This window comes from Perna viridis, chromosome 1 (genome assembly GCF_037379345.1).
Source record: "Perna viridis isolate PV_CMFRI_1.1 ecotype Kerala chromosome 1, ASM3737934v1, whole genome shotgun sequence".
NCBI classification, from domain to species: Eukaryota; Metazoa; Mollusca; class Bivalvia; order Mytilida; family Mytilidae; genus Perna; species Perna viridis.
Window position 1 is genome coordinate 25,315,870 of NC_142445.1, and position 15,813 is coordinate 25,331,682.

At 30.6% G+C, this 15,813-nt stretch overlaps 1 protein-coding gene across 1 annotated transcript in view; it reads left to right on the forward strand.

Annotated features, from left to right (window-relative positions):
* LOC148627948 (nuclear receptor ROR-beta-like) overlaps window positions 1-15,813 on the forward strand; it is a 70,280-nt gene that overhangs the window by 28,975 nt on the left and 25,492 nt on the right. The gene's annotated exons all lie outside the window — the stretch shown is intronic.

Genomic DNA, 15,813 nt, shown 5'->3' on the forward strand with positions numbered 1-15,813 from the left:
TAATACTTTTTTTCTCAGTTCCGTTAACAAAAGGCCATTTATACTGATTTTTCTAAAATTTAGATTTCATGGATTGAACATAATTGTTCAATTTCTAATACTTCTGAATAAAAAAAAAGTTGTCTTTCCAATGTACTTAATTCTTTATTGATAGCTTTAAATTCTTTATTGATAGCTTTACTTTTCCTAATGTGACTGTTGCCTCCATCCATCGTAGGTACTTTGTGGATTAAACTCATCTGAAACAAGCCTATCAATTTTGTTGAAATTTTTCATGTTGGTTTTGCACTAAATGAACTTACACCATAACTCTATTTTGATTCGTCATGTTTAATCAGAGTTAATGGACTTAGATGTTTTTGTGTTTTGATTTTTATTAATGGCAGGGGACATATGACCATGGCAATCTTGTTTTTTCTTATATTTCATATTTCATGGCATTATTCATTTTAGTTAATTCTCAGCATTATCTAGGGAGTATTGGTAATGTACTCAAAATCTATGATTGTTTTGTTAAAATTTGAATTGTTTTGTAGAGTTTCCCATTCAGCAGAATATTAATTTTACAAAACACTGCTCATGAAAAACTGCTTTAGGCCACTCCAGACAGCTATCTAGTTTTTAAATTAAAGTGATAATCGAATGTGTTGTTCCAATGTTCTTAATTCTTTATTGATAGCTTTACCCTTCCAAATGTGACTGTTGCCTCTATCCATCGTAGGTACTTTGTGGATGAAACTCATCTGAAACAAGCTATTCAATTTTGTTGAAGTAATCAAATGTGTTGTTTTTATGCTTTAATAGAAATTGTATAGCATTAAATATTGAGCAGAAAATGTCTTGGACTCAGTGGTTCGGAGGAAAATTTTGAGGGGGGGCCTTTTTTTTCCATTTTATGCTCTCCTGGCCAAAGACCTTGTGAGCTATTGGCATCTGTTGTTTTCCTCAGTCATCTTCAATTTTTTTAAAAATCTTTTTCTCTGAAACCGTTAGGAACCAGACTTGGTATGAATATTCCCTAGAGTGATCTGCATAGATCTGATATGAGAATTTTTGATCCATCGAAAAACATGGCCACTGGTACTAAAAATAGTACAAATGGGTCAGTCAGAAGTTTTTCTCATATATGTTGGACGTCTCCCTGGTAGAGTTATTGTCCTTTAAAGATGAAAAATGATTTTTTAATGTACTGATTAATTAAGATTGTATAATCAATGGATCAGTTAAAAAGAGTTGATCTCTAACCTAAAAAAATTTCGAGGGACATGCATATATCTAAGGAGATAGTTTATTTCAATGATTGTGGCTTAAGTTTGAATAATTTGACAGGCAGCTTCGACTTCGGTGTCGATAAATTGAATTTCAACTTGAAAATAAGAAACTGGGAAAGGCCAGCTTGCACTTTGTTGTTCAATTACACAGTACAGGAGAGTTTTGTGTTAATTCATCTAGGTGTTCCATGTAAACCGACATCGAACCTGATTATAACGCAACTGCAAACTGCCGCACTGCTATTATGTATCATGAAATTGGTGTGTATTTTTTTTATTTGGTAATGACCTTCATAGTCAGAATGGTGAATTAAAAAAAAATCAGAGTTGAATATTAACTACTTGTAAAAAGAGGTTTGTGTTTAGATACTTTCGAATTTAATCCCCATGTTTTCCTTTTATCCTTTTATATTTTGCAATATGAGGATTATTCGAGACGTAAAAATAAAACGATCGATATAAATTGATTCAGTACATGAGTACATTGATTTTTTACAGTTTTCAGCCAATATCTTGAAAACAATGATAGAAAGAAAGAAACTTTCAGTTGCTGTAATGATCCCTATAATATGGCCTACAGAAGTCTATGGGGCATAAGAGATGTTGGATGGCTCCTTGTTAGAGATATTACTCATGAATGGCAAAAAAAGCTTTTCTTAGCAGTTTTCAGCCAATATCTTTAACACGACAATAGATAAAAGGGAACTTTCAATTGATGAAATGATGCTTATAATAAGTCCTACCAGTGACTTCTTTTAGTCAAAATTTTTGGAGAAATCTTTTTTAGAGTTATTGCCCTTGAAAGGCAAAAATATAACAAGGTGAGTGATTCAGGCTTCTAGGAGCTGTTTGTTCTAAGACGTTCACAGTTTGAAAGGGCCAATTTTTAAGAAACTGAATAATAATATAATAATTGTCTTTAAGATGAATGGGTTATTTCTAGACAAAAGTGGCAGATGCCCATGGGCCCTTGCCTTTCCAACCTCTGTGGACTCTTGATTTTTTTTTATTTTACATTCATCTTTGATGAATATTAGGCTGCTGCAGTGTCATAATTTTATTATGGAAAATTCTTAGGATAAAAAGAAGGTCAAAGATGTATGATGAATCTTTGTAGGAGTTATTGCTCTTTTTCTTTCAAAATAATTTATTTGGCTTACTATGGTTTTATTTTGGTTTGTGGGTTACTAATTTTTGTTGTTTTCATGGGTAGTGTGGAACCACACAAGAACCCAACAAACAATTATTTCCGTTGATTCAGATATATTCACTTTGAATGTTACAATTTTGTATTTTTAAACAAGGTGGAGGTAGATGCCATATCAAGTGGTTGGTCAGTTTGTGGACACCAAGTCACCCTTTAGTTGTTTAACTGAACAACAAATCAATTTTTTATTAGCCCTAATCAACCTTTGGGTTAATGTTAGAGTTAACCGAAAATAAATTTTAAGGGTTATGTTTGGTATTAGCTCAGGTTTTACCATTAAAGTAGTAATAGCACCTGATTTTTTCATGAAGATGGAGTCTTGTATAGGTACCTTCTATTTCCTTTCATAATTGGAATTAACTATGTATTAGAAAAATCATTTACATGTTTGATGTGAAGTACATGTTAAAAGAAAAATATGCTTACGAAACTTTCACCTTTAATCTTGAGCAAAAGTAGATTTGCTTTGGTGATAATTTAATTCCATGATTGCAGACAAATTCATCAATATTTTATGTGTTATTGACCAGTGAACTATTAATTTTAGTTTCCAATTTGATGTAAAAGTTGAGCATCATTAGTAGATGTACATGTAGTAAGAAATATTGTCAAATTCTGGAAAGGGGTGATATATATATATTTTGTTCAAAGTTAGTTTGCTCAGTTTATCCTAATTTATTCATATTTAAATGATTTTTGAGCTTCATGGAGTTAGATATTTTCCTTAATGATTTTTGAGCTTCATGGAGTTAGATATTGTCCTAAATGATTTTTGAGCTTGATGGAGTTAGATATTTTCCTTAATGATTTTTGAGCTTGATGGAGTTAGATATTTTCCTTAATGATTTTTGAGCTTGATGGAGTTAGATATTTTCCTTAATGATTTTTGAGCATATTTTCCTTAATGATTTTTGAGCTTGATGGAGTTAGATATTTTCCTTAATGATTTTTGAGCTTGATGGAGTTAGATATTTTCCTTAATGATTTTTGAGCATATTTTCCTTAATGATTTTTGAGCTTGATGGAGTTAGATATTTTCCTTAATGATTTTTGAGCTTGATGGAGTTAGATATTTTCCTTGATGATTTTTGAGCTTGATGGAGTTAGATATTTTCCTTAATGATTTTTGAGCTTGATGGAGTTAGATATTTTCCTTGATGATTTTTGAGCTTGATGGAGTTAGATATTTTCCTTGATGATTTTTGAGCTTGATGGAGTTAGATATTTTCCTTAATGATTTTTGAGCATATTTTCCTTAATGATTTTTGAGCTTGATGGAGTTAGATATTTTCCTTAATGATTTTTGAGCTTGATGGAGTTAGATATTTTCCTTATTGATTTTTGAGCTTGATGGAGTTAGATATTTTCCTTGATGATTTTTGAGCTTGATGGAGTTAGATATTTTCCTTGATGATTTTTGAGCTTGATGGAGTTAGATATTTTCCTTAATGATTTTTGAGCATATTTTCCTTAATGATTTTTGAGCTTGATGGAGTTAGATATTTTCCTTAATGATTTTTGAGCTTGATGGAGTTAGATATTTTCCTTATCCATCCCTATTAAGTCATTTAAGTAGGAGTGAAAAGAAAAATTATCACTGAAATAAAGTTTATGACCAGCATCTGTCTTTTCTTAGTTTGTTGACCAGTATATATATTCTAATTGATCTCTCTTAACATTTTACTGTTAATATTTGTTTGTCATGGAATGAAATTTCAGCTTGCTTATTGATATAATTTAAATGTCCTTTTTTGTAAAATTGTTAAAGTGTGGCTTTATTGGCATAGGTTATAAGTGATTTTGGTTGCTGTCTGGTATCAACTTCCTGTTTTAGTGGAGGGTATACATAGCATGACATCACATGCAACTTTCTGTTTTAGTGGAGGGTATACATAGCATGACATTACATGCAACTTCATGTTTTAGTGGAGGGTATACATAGCTTGACATCACATACAACTTCCTGTTTTATTGATGTTGTTTCATTATAAGATAAAGCTAAAAGCTGAATTAATTTGATTTTAAGCACCATCTCAGAAAGTTGAGACTATAAAGCAATAATACAAAAACTTCCACTTGTATGACATTATTGATAACAAAACAGAAAAAAAAAGATAAAATCAGATGTTTCAATATAGTCTATCAATTTGAATTTGAATGGAAAAAGAAATTACTGTGAATGAACTATTGTTAGTTGGGTGCCAATTTTTATGGATTCCATGGGTAAGGTAAACCATGAAATTTGGTTCCCGAACGAAAAGGATTATTTACTTTAAATTGTATGACAGGATCATCAAAACTACGAATTCAAGAATCCACTAACTTGTGCTCTTCCCCTAAACCACAAAAAATGATTCCTATGAATATGAGTACTTTCTGAGTATTGCATTGTAGTGGTTAGCTCATAGTGTATTTTAATATTAGGTAATAACTACTAAGTAAGCAATCATCTGCTGCTCCTTTGTAACTAATCTTTTCTCATGGCAATAGCTATCACCCAATTTCATATAGAGGTTATAAAAGCAGTTGTGCAAAATAAAGAAATATCTTTGCCATAGCTCCCAGCTGTGACATGGCATATTTCCAGATATTTGTAATAGGACCAGATTACTAATATTATGTGACTTGTTTAAAGTACATTCATTACGATGTAAGACTGCAAACATTAAATTTAGAAGGTATTACAGCAAATAATATGATAGTTTCGGGGAATAGAGTCAGTCTTACATTGATAAAATGACAACCACCTGATGAACTACTTCACAATTGACTAGGAGATTGAAACTTTGTATCAAACTTAGATTGTCTGTCTTTCAATTTTTAATAGCTGTCAGTTGTGATGACCTTAACCTTTAAATTTGCCATCCACCATCATAATTGACAGCTATTCAAACTTAAAAGACAGCGTAAAATAAATCACATAGGTGTTCTATAGTAGTAAAAAAGGGCACATTGGAATAATGTTAAGACAGATTTCTACCTTAATTTGTATTGAAATTGGAACTGGTCTATTTCAACTAGCTGTAAAATTCCTATGAAATGTTAGAAAGTCTAAATTTCTATATTGATTTTTTAGTTAACTATGACATCAGGTAATGGTCATCTAATCAAGATTCCCAGAGGTTAACTATATTACTCGCTGAAAGATCACACAATTTAGAAATGGTAACGTGTTCAAATATGCATTAAAAGATTTTAAGATTTATTTTGTACCATGGAAATCTGAAATTGCTAAAATAAGTACACAAATAGAGAGTCCATGTATCTATATTTTTAAGGAATGTGGTAATTATATTATGTTTAATAGATAGAACTTATTTAGACCAGCATTTTGAGCCCTCATTTACTGAAATCGAACAAGGGGTTGCCAAGTTATGACATTTTTAAAGTCCCAAAATCATCCCCCCTTTTTTCCACTCGCAATGAAATCAGAAAATGACTTTAAGCCATTTTTTTAATGCAAATACTGAAACCATTATTGAAATGACATCATTCAACATTTATTTTCTCAAAGAATGTAGTCTTTTTATTGAAATTACTATGTATCATGATCCAGCCTTTTCCGCTTTTAGGAATATAACCAAGCCAAGTACTACAGCAAGTCTGTTTTGACGGGGTCAAAACAGCCTCCATGACCATTTTTCCCCTGCCAAAAAATAAAAATGCTTACTACAAACTTGTTTCTTGGCTTAATTCATAAGAGAACTACAAGAATTCTTCAAGACAGAAGTGTTAATAATCAATCCAAACATAAAATTTAGGATTGATCAACTACTTTATATCCCACTTCTACCATTTCAACCTGTAATGGCAAAATGGCACTATAGTATCTGTAGTGCAGTGCAACCAATTCAGTATAAAGACTAATAACCCATATCACTTAATGTATCATATCTTTAAAAGTAGTACAGATATGATCAAGAAAATTGGCATGCATTGTCGTTATAGAGTAAGCAAAATTTTTATTTTGGTTTTGAGTGTCGTCATGGAGAAATTGCAGCCATTTTGAATCAAGATGGCCGCCAAATTATGACAACAGATGGTTTCTTTCACTTAGTCCAGATTTTTTAAGCTAGTCCTTTCATGTTTTGTTATTTCCTGTATTATGACATTATTTATTTGTGTACTGTAGTATATTACATGAGAGACGAAAGGAAAGGCAGCCATTTTGAATAAAAATGGCCGCTGCTCTCGTTGATATCCATTTCGCAACCGAAAAGTTTATTTTCAGCAATAACTTTCTTAAAAATCAACCTATTTTTACAATCTTGGTATCATTTTAATCGTCTCATTCTTATCTTTCTTTCTAAAACTACATGTTTAACTTTAAATTGAATGTTGTAAAAGTACATGTACATGTATAGATTTGATAAATCAAGGATTTTTATAATAGACACTATAAAAATCCTAAGATAAGTGAGGAACTTTTAAATGGTAAGTTTCAAACTGGTTATTTTTTTTTTAATGTTTACTTCTTGTTTTATCCAATGCTTCAGATGCTTTCATGTAAAATTGACCAAGTTTTGTAAGGTTACTGACTGAATTCATTTAAAATAGTTAATAAATCAAAATATGATTCTGCCATAATAGCTTTACACTATAATCATATATGTTATTTCGGTAAGCGACTGTATTAGTGCAATGTAAGTGGTGCTCTTTTGTGTGTATGTGAAGTTTTTACATCTTCAGGCAGTAATAAGCTGAGCGAAATGTTGATTTTACTTCATTTATTGTTTTTCTTGATCAAGACAATATTTAAATATAACTGCCATCATGATCATACAGTGAGTCAAGACAAACCAAATCTAATGAAAAAAAAAAAAAATCTGTTTAATTATCAGTTAGTAAGAGTATCTGTTGTAATTGCAAGAAATAATTAGAAGAAAAATCAGTATACACATGTAAGAATGTAAATACAACATGACAAGATAAAAAATTGAGTCAATGCAGTACTTTTGCAGTGAAACTGACCATATGTTTTTTAAATGGTGTGATATTTTAATAGAAAAGATATTTAATTTTCAAAATACTTATCTGATAAAACCATTAGAACAGTTATGTCAAGATATGAAAAATATCTAATTTTTTTAGGTGTCTTAATTAAGAATAATACATGCATTTTATGATAGCAGATATGGTGCATGAGGTCAATTTCACTACAACATAACTTATGATTTTCCTATAAAAACAGCAATTACATCTATATGGAAAGTCCAAGGATTCTCTACAATAAAAGATCAGTAATTTAGTATGTGTACTAGATGCTATGAATAGATAAGAATTGATAAAATCATTGTACTACTGAAAGTATAACAGATATTAATTGTCTTGAATAAGTGTACATGTCATACACAAAGACCTAGGAAAAATATTCATCATAATACTTTTTATATTCAGAACAAATAGATTCTAACTGTGTTAAAAACCAGGTTCTACCACTGGTGTCCTTGGGGTTGATCTCAAAATCTGAATAAAAGATAAAAAAAATTTTCAACAACACTAATGTCATCTTTGTTGGGCCATTTGAAGACATTTTTCTTAAGGTTAGACATTGACCAGCAACATCAACCTGAAACTAAAACATTACAAAACTGTGAATTAGTGTTACAACATATACCATTCAGCATGTAATTATACCCTAACTCTTGGCAATATTTATTTGTGTATCCTCATCTACATGAAATATGCATGTCCTCCATAACATGTGCTTTAACTTCAAGTCGGCCAGCGACAATGTTACAAAAAAGAATCTGATGTCCAGCAGCAGGTAGCAATCCACATTTGAAGATCCAAAATTGTCTTGCGAACTCATTAGCATCATAAAGGAATTAAGAATTGACATCAGTTAACTGAAAGAAACAAGAAGGGACCACAAAGAACCAGGCTCAACAAGCAAAAAGATTCAAATAGTAGTCAAAAATGTCAAAAATACAATTCTACTTAAACTTTAATGAATTAGTATTTAAAAGCTAATTTAAAAAGTAAAATTTACAAACTGCTCTCAAATTCAATATTGCTCAATAATTCTAAAATGACTCTATCTAGATTATAGCATTCTGTACATTTTATTTTCAAATAAATCTTATCAATAAAAAGATTGACTAAAGAACTAACCGGAATAGTTTCTGCCTGTCAGTAGTTGATATATCTCCCCCTTGGTGATCCCATTTGCCAACAAGTACTCATTAGCAATATTCTCCAAGTGTAATACATGTTGTTCTTGACTCAACAGTGGCTAATAAAATAATTACAGATCAATGACGGTTTGTTTATAACAATTAGTATAACTCACAATATTCATTAACCATAGCCAGCAAATTGAATTATATAATAATATATCAAAACACCACAGACTGTTCAGAATATAGTAGTTGAAAAAATTAAATACATGTACATGCACTAAAATGTACAAGTAACAACTAAGGACGGAATTACTTTCCCTATCAAAATGCTAAACACTTACTTAATACTGCTTGAATATTTAAAGAGCATTGTTGGAAAAAAGTGAACAAGCACCCCCCTTTTCCTAAATGTCGTATTCGGTACTAAATCAATCATATTCTGTAACAGAAGAGAAAAATAGAGATTTCAAATCCCATTATTCTTTAAATAATAAATTATCGTTGATGTAAATCCTATGTAGAAACTCCAAATTTACTTACAAGCACAGTGCGAATCGATAACGGATTCCGTTAGGTCTGGGTCAGCCATGACGGTAAAAGTGTCTCGAACGCTCTATAGCTGCCTATTCCAACGCTTAAAATAAATATGTTCCTGATTACAAATCGAGAGCAAAGACAATTAAATTTAAAGAAAAAAACTTGAAGAATTCGAATATGCATGTCGTTAAGCCGTACTCTGTATATTTACCTTATTTTTTTCTCTTCGAAGTATTGAAAACAAAATTTCAAGGTCGATTTGGGAAGTGTATCGGAAACGACTTCCATTCTAAAGATATTTAAATCCTAAGGTCTCATTGGGTGTTATTTTTATTTCAATATGACGTCAGGAACATATTTATTTTTAAGTTTGAAAAACGTATACTCCGCTGAAAAAACGTGCCGCACGACGTTAAATCCGTATTGGTACCGTTACAAAAATGACGATAATTTATCCCCATTCCGAGAACTATAAACAACAAGACTTATATTCACTACAAAAAGTATTTTTATTAAATATTTATTCATAAAAAAAGTCATAGCTAATGTAACCTCCGAAATAGAAGGATTTTGGTAACGTAAATACTAAGTCAAATTCTTTACCAGAAAACAAAATGGCGGCCATATATGGTCGCATTGGCATTTCTAACACAAAAAGAAAATACTAGGCATAGTTAAGATTATCAACCATTGTGCTAATTGTTTTATTTTTTTTTTTTTACCAAAGTTGGTTTTTTTAAGTTATTATTCAGTGAAAAGTGTATTTTGGATGTTCAGACAATCAAGATTTTTATTAAGTCATCATGGAGTTTCTTTAAATAGTCAATACCTGAAAAAAAAGCTGTTAACTAGGTTAAAAATCTAAATGACATTATAGATAATTATACACCCACTCCGTAGGATAGTGGTATACTGTTTTACCTGTGTATGTCATTCTGTCCTTCTGTTACACATTTATTTGTAACACAATTCTCAGTTTCTGTAAATCACAATTGTACAAAGCTATATATGGGTATACCTGATAGTGAGATGTGTTTTCATACTCATATGGCATCTACTTTCTGTTTGCAAAAAAAAAAAAAAAAATTTAATTGAAATTTTCCTTACAACAGTTGCAATATTCAAAATATTTGTCACATTTTTATACTCCTCCCTTAAAAAGCGGGGAGTATATAGTGATCATGTTATCCATCTTTGTCCATCCCCAGTTTTAACCCGTAACTTTTAACACAGTTTTTCTTGTCTTGTTTTTACTTTTAATCACAGGTTTCTGATATATTATACTAAGCTTCCTATAATGTTGTTGAATTGTGGAATGTGTTTTCATTCTTGTATGACATCTACCTCCCATTTATCAAAATAATTTGAAACTTCCGTATACAGTGGTAATATACAAAATTTGATCACATTTTTCTGGGTTACCATTAATATTTTATACGAAGCTTCCTCTAGGGATACATTTCGTACTAGTATGACATATACTTCCTGTTTGCAGAAAAAAACTGACGTCATCACATTTTTCTCTGCTACTATAAATGATAATAAGATACAGATTGCTAATTTATTGTGTTAAGCTTCCTCTAGATCCTTAGATGCATTTACTCTTATTAAATCTACTTGCTGTTTGCCCAAAAAACTTTAAATTTCCCTATATCATGATGGACAGTGGGGATATCACAAGTGAGGTGTTGTCACTAACAGATTTCTTGAATTTCGCTCTGTTTTTCATTGTGTTTTTATCATCACATTGGAAATTAATGGGCTATCTGGTTCTTCAACATGTGATTCTGTTTGTTCTTGGCTCTTCAATTTTTTGGTTATTGTTTTATTTATTTGGTGCACATTTTTTACATTGTATGAATTCATTACTTTTGCATCAGATTAAGTGAGGGCCATCATCTTGCTGATATCTCATTATATTGTCTATTCATTACTTTCCATTGCACTTTAGAAAAGTGGTTTCTTACCCTGCACTGCAGTGACTTGGGAGTATGGAGTCTCCCAAGATACATGAAGAATTGACAGGAAAAAACCCTAGAAATTCAGAGCTTCTTAATTTTTTTTCTTCTTACAAAATTGAGGTAATAAAATAGTATCATTTTGTCATTTTCGTCCATAAACATTTCATGTCCAGACAAGTTTTTTTCGGCAAACAGGAAGTATATGTCATACCAGTATGAAATATGCATCCTAAGAACTCCAGTGTTTAGCTTTTTATGAAATTGTACTTTATAGTGTCATACAACAAAAGGAAGGCTTGGATTTATTCTTGAGGTTTCAACATCTGAAAATAATGGGCTAAAGTTGGAGGGCACTTTGGTTCTGTTCATATTCTTATTCTGTGTCAAATGTTGTATTACAATAAAAATTCAGAGCTTTGTTCAGGTCCATATGTGTTCAGAAAGCATTTTCTGGTCAATGAGTTCATGGAAGGCAGGCTTGTAAAACAATGTTTTAAATCCAACACATATCATTAGGGATGTGGAAATGCTATGCCCGAAACGTCCAACTCGTCCCTTTCGGCAGCCAGGATAAGTGCTTATTATTGTCTTGGTTGTTTGTGGACAAATAAAAAAATCAAGGATGCACATTCCTTATTATCTTTTACTTTAATACTTATGACAATGCCTGATGTTAGAATAAGTGTTGTGAATCAGAAGTATGGTCGTTTTGTCTTTTTTTATCTAATTTTAGAATAATGTAAATTTTTTAAATTTTAAAATCTAAAAATAGTTTTGTTATCACCCATTCACATAAAATAAATATTAAGTCCCAGATAGCCAGATTTTTATCATTTTTTTCCCCTTTACAATTGCTTGGGGTTAGGCTATCAGGTTTTATTAATTATATGAATGCCGAATGTGTAAAAAAATGATTTTTTCACAAAGAATTGTTACAGTAACTGTCAATGATCAGGGTCCGGTTCCATAAAACATCTTAGATTAATATTTTGAACATTTGAAGAAAAAACGTCTGATATGCCAGACTCACTTAAATGCAAAGCCTGTCTGAAAAAAAAAGAAGAAAAAAAAAGGGGAATATAAGATAGAACGGATATTGGAGTTGAAAATTCTTGGCTATCCAAAATAAACAGTCATTGAACAGGGGTGATACACTCAGACATACATGAACATGTTCATTTATATGAGCATTGCTATTGCAGTATACAATTATATCTATTTTAAAAATTATTCAAGAAATTTGGTAAGTAATATGTTTTTTAGGGACAAGTAAAATTAAGAATGGAACTTGCCCATGGACAAGTGATCTAAAAAAATATTTCCATTCCTCGGATATATATAATTGTATTATATGACCCAAACCAGCTATAGATGAGTATTTATAGCTGGTTTGGGTCATAAAATATAATATATTTCATTTGTATTGATTTTCTTTTTTACACTTCCATTATTTGGTTTATCTTGAGTTATATCTTGGTTTCTTAGATATTATTGCATTGCCTTATGACACCTTCAAAAATATGTTTGGTTTTCACTGGTGATTTTATTTGGCGTTAAATCTTTATGTCCTGCCATGTTTTCACTGACTTCCAAGGTTCTTAGCCTACTCATTTTATAGTCTTTTCAACTTCAACTTCTACTGTAAATCAGATTATAGACTGTTAATATTGGTAATAATTGGATATGTCAATTTCTGTTAGTTATATGTTATTTACTGAACTGTTACAATTTACTTCTCTTGAATACTCTAAATGCCTCCATATGACCAAATATGATGATTGTTTATGAAGATGTAGCTGCCCTAGATTTTTCTGTATATTAATAAGTATCTTGTATCAATATAGATATAACTGTGTCATAACATTGGTGGCAAACATTTATTTATGATTTCAATACCATCTATACAGTGTTCTAGGATTTTTCAGAAATTGAGGTTTCTTCGGGAAAAATCCATATAAAATCAACTTTCCCACAACCAATGACTGCTTTCCTAACAAAACAAATCCTTACAGCATTTCACTAGGAATCCTAGAACACTGCTATAGGTTCTAAGGTTAAAGTTTCATTTGTATTAGGGTTTACTTAGTCAGTTGTTTGATTGCATATAAATTACCTATTGTAATAAAAGTGATTTCGTTGAAAGTTTTTTTGTTCTGTGGCAGTTGGTATTTATTTGTTCCATTTCATATAAAAAAAATATATTCTTCTCCCATTGTCATACTTTTGATAATTATAAAGCAATGATAATACAGTGTTCTAGGCTTCCTATTTCCCGATACCTGGGGCAAGTGAACTTTGGGTCAGGGAAAGTTAGGTACTTAGTTACACTTTCCCGTGGCAAGTTGAAAACTTAATATGCTGTAAGGATTTGTTTTGTTAGGAAAGCAGTCATTGACTGTGGAAAAGTTGATTTTATATGGATTTTTCCAGAGAAAACCTCAATTTATGAAAAATCCTAGAACACTGATACATATGAAATTGAGCAGGGACTTTGGCTTTACATGTTTTGCTGTAGTTAACATGAATTACACTTTTCATCATATAACCTATGTTGAAAATCATAAAATTCAGGATTTAATGATCATTTTCATAAAATGCAAAAAATATGGATTGTCATATTGTAGTAAAAATAGGTGGCAATTGCATGTGAACATTGGAAAACTTAAAAGTGATTTCAGACTTGAATGTCATTTTAATAATATAATTCCTCTTCCTACTTGGTGATTTTTTTAAATAAATAAATCATTTTTCTTTTTCACTGATTGAGATCTTTGTATGAAGTTTGTTATGGTTGGTTTACTGAAATTTGATTGGTTGAAAAGTAGGTTGATGAGATTTCATTGGTTGTTAAGTGGGTGACTGACCTCACTAGAATGGTGCAGTATTAAGTAAAGAGAACTAGTTATATCCAGCTATGAATCTTAAATTTGATTGATGGTTTTGAAATAGAAATAGTTCTTCTATTATTTTTTTTCATGGAGACTACTCATTTTATTAACATTATTTTTATGTTTGTTTGTTGGGGTTTAACGTCCGAGCAGCAATATTTCAGCTATATTCAGACAAACATTATTTTTAAGTGTTCTGTAATTTTGGACAATTGGTGTGACTGCCCTGTGTTACTGTAAAATTTCTATTTTTAATCATGGATATTGTTTATCTGTTGTTTTTCTGTTGACATGCACTGTTCATTTCAAAATAACAGTTAAGAGTACACTAAGGCTAAGTTCGTTAGCTTTTGATATGAAAAGACAAACCTGAATTGGTGTGGAGTGTTTATAGTATTGTCAAATTTCTTATGAATGCATTTTGTTGCTTTGTTGTCTGAAAGAAGTTCTCTTTAAATAATTAATTTGTTTACTTAATTATATGAGTTACAATAATGAGATGAGGAGTGAGCAATTGATAACATCACACACAATGACTCAAATCAATAGAGCAGTGAATTTGTTACTTTAAAACTTTTTTTTTATTCTATTTCGATATAATAATATCACAAAGTGGAAGATTTTAAGTAGCATTTTTTTTTTAAGAATCATGCAAATTCTGTAAAATGTGATACACCTCAAAAAAGGCTAAATATTTTCATTTTTGTTATTAAGTTGCTATATAGGTATATATGATGAAATGTTCATAGGAGATAATCCTTATGGAAAATCCAATAGTTTGTATTGTAATTTAGGGTCATTTACAGAGTTTTCTTCCTTAATTTTGTATTCTACAGTACATTCTGTATTAATTTTTATCTCCCACATTAGCAAAATGCTTTTACTTCTTTGATGGGATTTAAGTATACATGAAGAATACAAATTTTAATTGTTGCCTAAAATTAGTAAGACATTACTTTTACCCTACTAATATGTGATCTGAAATGCAGTCTTGACATAATAACTATTCACCCTCATTAAATGATAGATGATGTATCCTTGACCCTTGACCTATGCCGTTGGCAATATTCTCAATCAATTATACCTTTTCCCATTTCCCCCAATTTACTGGATACTTCCTTAGAATACTAAGTAGATCCAGACCAGTCAGTCGAGTCAGTATGACATATTAAGTGATGTTTTTGATGTTTAAAACATTAAATAACTTTATATTCATTCAACTATTTTTTTCATGTAATTTGGTGTAAACAACATGTAATATCAATTATTTGATTTACTTTGATAGAATTCATTGCTTAGCAACAGTTTTAAATCACAATGAAGACTTTGAAATGGTTTAATTTTTCAAAGCGCTGTTGAAGATTATAGATTTGTGTAGGTTTGTGGTCTGACTTCCTGATTAGTCTAAAATGGATTTTATCCTTTTGTTTTGTACTTCATAAATCTGAAGACAATAAGGTTACAGTTGTTAAGCAGGAAGTATGGTACATGTACTATGGATACAATATAACTAATAGAATAGATACCATAAAAATACAATAAAAATGCAAGTGCAAATATGGCCCAGACTCAAATTGGCTATTTTATTTATAATTTGTTGGTTTATGTACTGTAGAGTGTGGGCCAATCAGATTTTCCCACAATGCAGAGTTAAAAAAGAAATTATGCATTTGCTGTTTGTTTTTTGGTTGTTGTTGTTGTTGCTGTTTTTTTTTGTTTTTTTTTTGCTGTAGTCCTTAAAAGCTTCACGTTACAACTGATATTTTGCCTCTTCAGTTTCTTATTTTTTTCTTGTCTGTCTCAACATACTGTAATTTGTGATGTATA